Here is an 11854-nt window from a genome sequence, read left to right on the forward strand (position 1 = left end):
CTGAGTGGATTTAAGGTCCACTCCATGAGATTGAACCCATACCTGACACTGCTCAGGTTGCCAAGAATTAGACCATAGACCAAAGGGAAAACCAAATACTGCTGTTCAGCTAAGGGAACATAACAATTAAATAATTCCCAATAATTCTGCTATACTCATAGATCAGTGCCTCACTCGTCCATCATCAGAGAAGCTTACCCTTGCAGTAGATGGGAGCCCAGAAACTCACAACTGCTCTCGACATTGTACAGAGAGTTTCTGTGCGAGTTACTATAGCTATGAACTCACAGAGACTGGAGCTTTACACAGGGCTAGGACAGGTTCAAGCCAGATGGGTCCCCAGTGCTGAGAGGAGAAGTGGATACAAGCTCCTATACCTAACCCAGAAGCTATCTCCCATCAACAACCACTTGTCAAGGAAAATTTAGTTTTCTCCAGTGGAGTCTCACTGGGGAAATTCACCACACCAATGGGTAGACCCATGTCCAACAGAAGATGGCTAATGCTAAATGAACTCAATGGCATTTTTACAGACTTTTTTGTTTCATAGGACTTTGGCAGTTTTTTTTGTCTTTCTGGCCTTTGGCTTGTATACTCAGTTTCCAGTTGTTCTTTTATGATGTGTGTACACGTGTGTGTGTGTACATTTCTTATACTTTGTCTTTCTTTTCTTTTCCTTTTGTAGTTTAGTTTATTTGATTTTTCACTTGCCTGTTTGTTTTCTGAAAAAAAGAGAGATCAAAGAAAGAGTGTGAGTTTGGTAGTCAGGGAGGTGGGGAGGATCTGGAGGGGAAACCATGACCAGAATATATATAGTAATCACATGGCTAGGTAGAGGAGCAACTTATGACACCAAGACAGAAGTTAGGGGAAACATAAATAGCCAATAGTTTCTCATGAATTGCTAACTAGCTAAAGATTAAAGATTTTTCTACTTAGCAGAAGGAGGGAGAACATGAGCAAGAAAGACAGGATCAGAGCGAACCTTCATCCGACGACGGATGGAGATAGAGACCCACATTGGAGCACTGGACTGAGCCCCCAAGGTCCAAATGAGGAGCAGAAGGAGGAAGAACGTGAACAAGGAAGTTAGGACCGCGAGGGGTGCGTTCACCCACTGATACAAGGGGACTGATCTAATGAGAGCTCACCAAGGCCAGATGGACTGGGACTGAACGAGCACGTGATCAAACCGGATTCTCTGAATGTTGCTGACATGGGGGCTGACTGAGAAGCCATTGATAATGGCACTGGGTCTTGTTTCATCTGCATGTACTGGCTTTTTGGGATCCTAGTCTGTTTAGATGCTCACCTTCCTAGACCTGGAGGGAGGGGGGAGGAACTTGAACTTCCCACAGGGCAGGAAATCTTGACTGCTCTTAGGACTGGAGAGGGAGGAGGAGAGGGAATGGGGGGAGTGGGAGGGTATTGGGAGGAGGGGAGGAAGTGGGAATTTTTATAACTAAATAAATAAGTAAATTTAAAAAAAAAGATTTTTCTACTTGTCATATGGACCTAACACCAAAATAGCTAATAGAAAATTTAAAAGGACACTACGTATTGTAAGTTCGATTATAAAAAAGCCAAAATTTTCACATACAAAAATCAATGTTTGGGGAGTTACGAAGCAGTCATACAATGGAAATTTCCTATCAGTGGACAGTAGCTGAGATTTTACCTCATTCAGTAAGGAAAATCATCAGGATCGGCCCCAAGGTGGTGGGCACAGGACTTTCAGCTAACAGTTTTTGGCTTATTAAAGAAATCATACGCATAACTTTGATTAAGAATGATTGAGAGAAGGAAGGGCTGGAGAAATGACTCAGTGGTTAAAAGCACTGATTGTTCTTCCAGAGGATCTGGGTTCAATTCTCAGCACCCACACAGCAGCTCACAGCTGTCTGTAACTCCAGGATCCAACACCCTCACACAAACATATGTACATACAAGTACCAATAAAATAAAAACAAATAAATTCAATATAAAATTGGAGAGATTAAAGAAATATTCTGTTAAAAAAAATCCAGTCCAGGATTGGAAAGGGGAGGTGGACATTAAAGTCTGGCTCCTAGCCAAGAGAGCTACTTGCAACTGATGTCTGTTGGAAAAGGGAAATCAATTTTTTTTCTCCATTGGAGTATTGATATACCCATACTCCAGAGCAGATTCCAAGCTCAAAAGTGCTTGGCCAACACAAAATAGACTCCATGTTTTTTTATGTGGACTTTTTGTTTTATTATTTTGTTTGGGTATTTGTATCTTACTGGTAAAGAACATGACATGGAGTGGATAGGGAGGTGGGGAAGATCTGGAAGGAACTGGGGGAGGGAAAAATATGATCAAAATACATTGTATGAAAAAATAATTTTAAAAAATCTAGATTCTAGCTTGCAGACATAGATCACACACATATAAGTCCCTTCTTCAGGAAACAAAGGTATAAATAAGATTGTGGGTTTGAGGCTAATCTGGGTCACATGACAAATTTCCAGCGCAGCTGCGTAAAAAGCTCTTACCTCAGAACAAAGCAAATCAAGGGGCTGGAGAGAAGACCCACTGATTCAGAAAACTTACTGGTCTTGCAGAAAACCTGGTTTCAGTTCCCAGCACCCACAAGGTGGCTCACAAGCATGCCTAAGTTTAGTTCTAGGGGATCTGGCACCCTCTTCTTACCTCCATGTGCATATAAGTGCCTGAAGGTAAAACACTCAATCTCACAAAATAAAATGAATTGGAAAAACTCTTAAATACAAAAAAAATGTATATTTGAAAAGAAATGAAAACAACCTAAAAATCCACATTCATCTGTAGCTCAGAGGATTTGAACATTTTTCTTTCTGGTGTCCCTTTCCATACCACCCTAGAAATTGTTCTCGTAGGAAGCACTCAAGCTTACATTTCTCCTAAAAAAAGTAATCAGTTCATCAAAAGGCAAAAGAAGTTGTAAAAATAAATTTCAAATTAAGATAGATTAGTCCAAATATACTCAAAATACACTGAGTAAACTCGATGATGAAAACACAGAGGGTTAGAAATGAAGTGAAAAAATAAATAAACAAGAAGTCTTAGATTACATGTATGAAAGAAAAAAATAACATGGCTATCACAATTTAGATACACCCAAGGTTACCTATGATCCTGTATTGGAAACTTTACATCATGCTGATTAGTTCAAAGGTAATCTTTAATTATAAACATAAAAGGCTAGCTTTATGTTCTGTTTTTTTTAAGATTCTTTTCATTTACTTTACCCTTTTATTATAATAGTTTTAATTATTTTATTTTATTGATCCTTTGCCTGTATGTATGTCTGTGAGATACATACTCCAATACTGTGAGAGTATTGGATCCTGGAGTTACAAACAGTTATGAGCTGTCACATGGTGCTGGGAATGGAACCTGGGTCCTCTGCAAGAGCAGTCGGTGCTTTTTACCACTGAGCCATCTCTCCAGCCTCTGAAAATACTTTTTTTCCCAATACATAATATATTCTGATTATAGTTTCCTATCCCCCTACTCTTCTAGTTCTTTCAGACCTCTCCCGCTCCCCAATCTGGATCCACTCTCTTTCTGTCTCTCATTAAAAACACAAAGGCTTTTTATTTTTAAATATTAATTTATGCATTACATGTACATGAGTGCTCTGTCTGTATGGCAGAAGGGGCACCAGATCTCATGACAGATGATTGTGAGGCACTGTGTGGTTGCTGGGAACTGAACTGAGGACTTCTGGTACTCTTAACCACTAAGCCATCTCTCCAGCACACAAACAAATTTCTAAGGGAAAATAATACAATATAGTAAGATAAAATAGATAAAGCAAAAACGAACACATTGGAATTGGACAAAACAAACAAGGAAAGGTGTTCAAGAAAAGACACAAGAAACAGTGACCCACTCACTGCACACTCAGGAAGCCCATAACACTAAACTGAAGCTGTAGTAAATATGCAGAGGATCTGGTGTAGACCCATGCAGGCCCTGTGTGTGCTGCTTTGGTCTCTATAAGTTTATATGAGTCTTGCTCATATTGATTTAGAAGAATTTGATCTGGTGTCCTCTATCCCCACTGGCTCTTACTCTCTTTCTGTCTCCCTTCTATGGGGTTCCCAAAGCTATGAGGAGAGGGATTTGATGAAGCTATCCCTTTGAGGGGTGAGTGTTTTAGGTCTTACTCTTTTCATAATATCTGACTGTGGGTCTCTGTATTTGTTTTTGTCGGCACTAGGAGTAAATTTCTCCAAAGATGGCTGAGAAACGCGCTGATCTTTGATTATAGCAGAATATTATTGAGTCATTTTATTGCTACATTTTCTATTTTGCCTTTTTGTGTTTAAAAGAGTAGAAGTCAGTTTACCCTAGGACCCTGAGGCATCTAGTCTCAGATTCTTGGTCACCCAAGCAATGTCAAGTATGGGTTCCATCTCATGAAGTGGGCCTTAAGTCAAATAAGGTATCAGGCTGCTCCCACAAGCTTTGTACCTCCATTGCCCTGCCATATCTTGCAGGCAGTACATCACAGGGTTTATGGCCAGCTTGGAGTTTACATTTTCCCTTTGGTACTAAGCAGAGTACCTTCCTGTACCAAAAGACTCTTCATGATCAATGAATTGTATAGGTTATTTTGAGCAATTTAAGTTTTTCTCAGCCATGTGAGGATCCTCTTTTGAAGATTCTCTTATTTACATCTGTATCCCATTCTTAATTAGTTTCTTTGTTTAATATTTAGTTTTATGATTTCTTTATATACTTTGGATATTAACCTTCTCTTAGATGTGTTGGTGGTAAAAATCTTTTCTCATTCTGTGGGCTGCCTCTCTGTGTGAATTGTGTTGTCCTTTGCTGTGCAGAAGCTTTTCTGTTTCAGGAAGTCATGTTTTTGATTATGGATTTCTGTACCAGTGCTAACAGTGTTTGTTCAAAAAGTCTTTTCCTGTGACAATGAGTTCCAGACTATTCCCCACTTTCTCTTCTACCAGGCTCAGTGTATCTGGTTTTATGTTGAGATCTTTGATCTATTTGGACTTGAGTTTTATGCAAGGTGATATATATAAATCTATTTGGACTCTTCTACATGAAGACATCCAGTTTGACTGGCAACATTGCTGAAGACGCTGTCTTTTTTCCAGTTTGTATTTCTGGCTTTGTATTAACAATTCAGGTGTCCATAGGTGTGTGTATTTATGTCTGGGTCTTCAAGTCCATTGATAGATGTATCTGTTTTGTGCAATAGCACGTTGTTTTTATTGTTATAGCTAGGTAGTACAATTTGAAATCAGGAACAGTGAGACATCCAACAGTTCTTCTAGTGTTCAGGATTATTTTAGCTGTCCTGGGTTTTTGTTTCCCTATATGAAAGAGAGAACTGTAATTTCAAGGTCTATAAAGAATTGGGTTGGAATTTTGATGGGGATTGTATTGAATCTGTAGATAACTTTGGGTAGGATGGCCATTTTTTAATGTTAATCCTACTGATACACGAACATGGGAGATCTTTCCATCTTCTGATATCTTTTTCAATTTCTTTCTTCAAAGACTTGAAATTTTTCTCATACAAGCCTTTCACTTGTTTGGTAAGAGTTATCTCAAAATATTTTATGTCATTTGAGGCTATTGTAAAAGATGTTATTTTCCTGATTTCTGTGTCATTCTGTTTGATATATATATATATATATATATATATATATATATATATGACTGATTTTTTTTAGCTAATCTTACATCCAGCTACTTTGCTGAAAGTACTTATTATCAGCTCTAGGAGTTCCCTGGTAGAATTTTTAAGTTCAATTATGTACACCCTCAGATCATCTGCAAATAAAGATATTTTTACTTCTTCCTTTCTAACTTGTATCCCCTTGATTTCCTTCAGTTGTGCTATTGCTCTAGCTAAAATTTCAAGTACTATATTGAAGAATTTTGGAGAGCATGAACAGCCTTGTCTTGTTTCTGATTTTAGTGGAACTGTTTTGAGTTTCTCTTCATTTAAGATGTTATTGACTATAGGCTTGCTATAAATTGCCTTTATTATTTAGGTATGTCCTTTGTATCCCTGATTTCTCCAAGACTTTAATGATGAAAGGGTGTTGGATTTTGTCAAATACTTTTTCAGCATCAAATGAGATGAGTGATTTATATTTCTTTCAGTTTGTTTATATAATGGTTACATTTACTAATTTTCATATGTTGAAGCATCCCTGCATATCTGGGATGAAGTCTAATTGATCATGATGGATGTTCTTGGATTGGGTTTGCAAGTATTTTTGCATCTATGTTAATAAAGGAAATTGATCTGTAATTCTCATTCTTTATTAGGTCTATATATGATTTCTGTGTGAGGGTATCAAGTTCCTAAAAGCTGACAGCATAAAAAGAATTGAGCAATGATTCTTCTATTTTTATTTTGTGTGATAATTTGAGGGGTATTAGCGTTAACTATTCTTTTAAAGTCTGGTAGTAATTTTCACTAAAACTGTCTGACCCTATGCTTTTTTTTTTGGAAGACTTTTAATGACTGATTCTATTTCACTAGGAGTTATAGATCTATTTAAATTATTTGCTTTTGATTTAACTTTGGTAAGGAGTACCTGTTGAGAAAGATACCCATTTCTTTTAGATTTTTCCAATTTCATGAAATACAGATATTAAAGGTATAAACTTACCTTGCTCAACCTAGACATACTAGGGAGGGCCTTGGACCTTCCTGAAAGCAATGTATCTTACCCTCTCTGAGGAGTAGATGGGGTGTGAGGTGGGGGGGGGAATGGAGGGAATGGGAGAAGGGGAGGGAGCGGGAACTTGGATTGGTATGTATAATGAAAAAAAGATAGTTTGTTTTCTTTTTAAAATAATTAAAAAGAAAAAAGTATATCTTTATAATTCTTTGGATTTCCTTCGTGTCTGTTTCTATGCCCCCATTTTTGTTTCTGATTTTGTTAATTTGGATATACTCTCTCAGTCTCTTAGTTTGGATAAAGATTTGTCTATCTTATTGATTTCCTTAAAGAACCAACTCTTTGTTTTATTGATTCCTTGTATTGTTTTTAACTGAACCACATTAAATTCAGAACTCTTAAATCTGTTACCATTCTCCATTTTTCATATTTCTTTTTTATAACAAATACAGGAAAATTCCAAGGGCTGGTTGATTCTTCAATTTGTTGAGCATTTAGTTGCTCCTGTACCAGCTGTTCTAAAGCCTGCAGTTCTTCTGTTGCGAAAGGCCATTGCACAACCCATACAGGTTTGTCTGTCAACCATCTTAAAAGCAGAACTGTTGGTGCCTTTGAAAGATCAGCAACTATTGTGCCTTGTTCTTTAACACCTGGAATGGATGTTGACTGTTCTTTGTTATAACTTGTAATTTTTTCCAGAAATATATGTTAATTTATGGTTTGTTCATAAGATTGGGTGAATGTTAATCTGAGTATTCCATTGCTGTAAAAAAAATCATGTCCCCATAAGTTTATTGCGATATTAGTCATATACAGCTTTAATTTTCCTCTCTGTCCTTCTGGCACATATTTGAACCCATCTCACACTCTGTTTTACCTGAGATAAAGTTCAAGTTCCTAAAAACTGAGTATTTATGTCCTGGAGAGGCCAATTTGGATGACAAGATTCTGGTGCAAGTATTGTTACATCCACACCTGTATCTATAAGGTCTGCAATGATGTTACCTATTTGTATTTTTAATTTTGGTCTTTATTCATTTATAAAAGTTTTCCAAAATACTTGCTTTATGATTTTTCCTGAATTTTTTCCCCTCTCTTCTAAAGGTGTTCTTTCATCCATAGCAGTGTGGCTTCTTACAATACTCATCTGAGAAGGAGTTTCCTCTACAGTGACAGGAAACAACTGAACAGAATTTGACAGAGGGGCCTGCAAAATGCCCCTCAAGGAGTTTCCTATGGTAAAAGACTACCTTGAATGTCCCTTGTTGATCTAAATTCATTAGTCTAATGTCTACCTTTGCCACACCTTCTGCAAAATCCAGGAGGAAGGGGTGTTCTGTTTGGACTATGCTTTAACAAAACATTGTTTCTAGGATTGCCATGCTTACAGTCCCTTTGAAAGTGACCTTGCTTGCCACAACTGAAACACTTGACATTTCAATTTTTCCTCAGACCTCTCGAAATCACCTTTCTTATCCATGCATAATCATGGTTATGAGATTCTATATTAATTGTATCTTGAATCCAAGCTTTCAGGTCTTGAACTGTTTCTATTCATTTCTCTCCACCATTTGTTTGTGTTCTCATAGATTTCTTTAAGGGATTTATTCATTTCCCCTTTAAGGACTCTGTCATAAAGGCTATTCTAATGTCCTTGTCTTGTGCTTCAGCTATGTTGCAATTCTCTGGGCCTGCTGTGGTAGAGTTGCTGAGCTCTTGAGAAGACATTTGTCCTAGCTACTATTAATTGTGTTTTTACACTGGCTTGTAGCCATCTGGGATTTTAATTCTAGGTGATGATATATGGCCTTGTTTTGGTTATATGGATGTTTTATTCCTTGGTTCTGTTGCCTTCTCTGATTCTTACAAAAGCATGCTGTCTGGTGGAAAATTCTTCTGGGATTCAGGTAGGTGCAACCTCTTGGGATTCTAGATTAAATGTATTTCTGGAAATTGGGAGCTGGCACTTAAGAATGTGGATAGATTAGGAGTTGGTGACTAACGCAGTCTACAGGAGGGAGAAAAGCAGAGTGTTACTCCGGAATCTACTTGGTCCCCTGGAAATGGGGTCAGAGAGGGAGGAGAGGCTGAAGCAGGTGATATACTACAGAGCTGGGGATGAGTCTGGAGGATTGGTTTTGGAGGAGAGGAAGAAGAGGTGAAGATCTGCAATCATCCCACATTCCTCTCTCAGCTTTCCATTCTTATCAATGATATTAAACCAAGTGGCTACAGAAAAAAATAGGTTTAAATAACTGCCCTAAAAATGGTTCATTATAGCAGCCCATCACAGAAAAAGGCCAAAGCATGTTCTTCTCCATAGCCTTCCGTAACTAGGTGAGGTTTGACTACTGCTTCCAAGTCTGCTGGATCAGGATCTGTACTTTGTAAAGAACAAAACTTAATTTATTTTTTATGTAAGAAAACATAGGCACAAAACTGCTATGGACTGTTTCTAAGAGATTTCTAATTCCCATAATTTTCAGGAGGAAATGAGAAAAAAAATATGCCCGAAAAATATTAACCAAGAAAGTCAAGTATGATAGCAATATGTCCAGGTTCTCTACAGAACAACCAATAAAATGTGAGTATACATCTGCATTTCTTATAAGATTTGTTGTAAGGAATCTGCCCACATGATTATGAAAGTTGGTGAATCCAAAGTCTATAGTACAAACTAGCTCACTTGAAACCCAGGAGATAAGATAGTATAGTGCAGGTCCAAAAGCTGGAGTCTCAGGACAGTCAATGATGCAGACAGCACTGAAGGAATATGCTGGAGAACCCTTGCTCTGATTTTCTGGTTCTGTACAGGCATTCAACTACCAGGACACACTCTACATTGGGGGAAAAACTACTTTGCTCCAAATTCACAAATTTAGACAATAACTTTGAATCAGCAAGATGGAACACCTCTTCCCACCAATCCTAAAACCTGAATTTGACTCCAAAACCCATATGGTGGAAGAGGAGAACTGACTCCCACAAGTTGTCCTTGACCTCCATATATACGCTGTGGCATGAGTGTACACACCCATGTGTGCACCAGTGTGCACACACATACACAATTAAATGTAAAAACAAAGTTTAAATGTTAACCTCTTTCAAAAACACCGCCTCAGTTGACACATAAAATTGACCAACATAACCAACATCAGTGTGAGCGAAGGCACCTGTAAAGCAAAAAAGATCCATTAGAGAATCACCAGAGAGTTATATGAATCTGTAACTAAAGACACAGACAAAAAATAAAATGTCACTAAGAAAATTACAGGATGAAAGTTCATCAACACTGGGGTGGAGTTTTAACACTCTTCTCTCTGATATCATCTTTTATTTTATATTTATAAAAATACCAAGAATAATAGCTCTCTTCTGAACAACTTCAGTGGGAAGGCAGCTGTGGAAAACGGTGACCAGAGCCAGACTAGCATGGGCGTGAATCAAAGGAATGGAATGCACAAAGGCAACTATCAAAGGAAAACAAGGCAGTCTGTGAACTGGAAACACAGCAAGAAAGGCAAGGCACACTGCAATAAAAAGAAACTCTGAGCCAAGACAGGCAGTCACAGATCTCACTAAACCGCAGGGTTCAGCTGCCCCTAACAGCAGAGTTCGGGATCCTTTATTTGTTCTATTGGAGCGTCTACTCTCAAAACAATTATGATAGCATGAGATCTTTGGGATCCCATCTATTGTGGTAGATATAGATATAGATATATAGATATAAAGGTATCTTGTGCATCTGTAACAAGTCCTCCCTCTATGTAGAGATTTAAGTCAGATTAAAGAAAGAAACAAAGTTGAGGAGTAGAGTCAAGAGGCACAGCGCATGCTGTGTTTCTGGGTTAAAACACCAGCAGTAATAATAGCAGTAACAGCTCTTCCACGGGAGGCCTACACGCCGCCGGTTGTGCCGCCGCCATGTCTCTCGTGATCCCTGAGAAGTTCCAGCACATCCTGCGAGTACTCAACACCAACATCGATGGGCGGCGGAAAATAGCCTTTGCCATCACTGCCATTAAGGGTGTGGGGCATAGATACGCTCATGTGGTGTTGAGGAAAGCGTACATTGACCTCACCAAGAGGGCTGGAGAGCTCACGGAGGATGAGGTGGAGCGTGTGATCACCATCATGCAGAATCCCCGGCAGTACAAAATACCAGACTGGTTCTTGAACAGACAGAAGGATGTGAAGGACGGGAAGTACAGCCAGGTTCTGGCCAACGGCCTGGACAACAAGCTGCGCGAGGACCTGGAGCGACTGAAGAAGATTCGGGCACATAGGGGGCTGCGCCACTTCTGGGGCCTTCGTGTCCGAGGCCAGCACACCAAGACCACAGGCCACCGGGGCCACACTGTGGGTGTATCCAAGAAGAAATGAGTCCCTGGCCTTTGCTGTTAATAAATAGTTTATATGCCTGTGAAAAAAAATAGCAGTAACAATAATAGTTCTGAAACAAGGGGACCAAGAGAGAAAACAGTCATTGAACCTGGTGGTTTTGAAATCATCATTAAAATTACCTAGGTGTTTCTCTAGGTTACCTTTGATTCATTAGTGGGCTCCTTGAAATTGAGTTTTGATCATCTCTTACTATTCATCATCTGTTTGTTTGTGACAGGATCTTCTCAAGCCAAACCTGGGCTCAGACTCACCCAGTACTTCCAAATGACCTTGAACTTCTGATGTTCCTACTCAGAATCCTAGGTACTGGGAGTACAGGCAAGTGCCACCAGGTACCATTTATTTAGTGCTGGAATTGGATCCAGAACTTTGAGCATTCTAGGCAGAATTCTACACACTGAGCTACCTGCCTTGTCTACAGATCTGTTCACATATTGAAAAATCTTTAGAACGATTGCTAAGATTTTAAGTTCCTTCATTTTGGGGACACAGCCCAAAGAACCTAAATAATAATAATAATAATGATGATGATAAAGACAGATCTGACAGCACTATTTGTTTCTTTCTTTTCTTCAGAACTTTTAGGGTTTTTTATGTTTTTATGCTATTTTATGTAGATGAATGTTTCACTTGAATGTACGTCTGTATATCACATGTGTATAGTGCCTTTGGAGGCCAGAAGAGAGCATTGAATCCCAAAGTTACAGGAGACTGTGAACTGACATGTGAACACTGGGAATTAAACCTAGGTCCACTGGAAGATCAACCTATGCTCT

The 11854-nt window shown here is 38.7% G+C and overlaps 1 pseudogene; it reads left to right on the top strand.

The window, feature by feature from the left end:
- Positions 1-10559: 10559 nt before the first annotated feature.
- On the top strand, positions 10560-11107 carry LOC148123510 (small ribosomal subunit protein uS13 pseudogene; annotated as a pseudogene).
- Positions 11108-11854: the final 747 nt, after the last annotated feature.

Source organism: Myodes glareolus, chromosome 1 (assembly GCF_982192425.1).
Source record: "Myodes glareolus chromosome 1, mMyoGla1.1, whole genome shotgun sequence".
NCBI lineage: Eukaryota > Metazoa > Chordata > Mammalia > Rodentia > Cricetidae > Myodes > Myodes glareolus.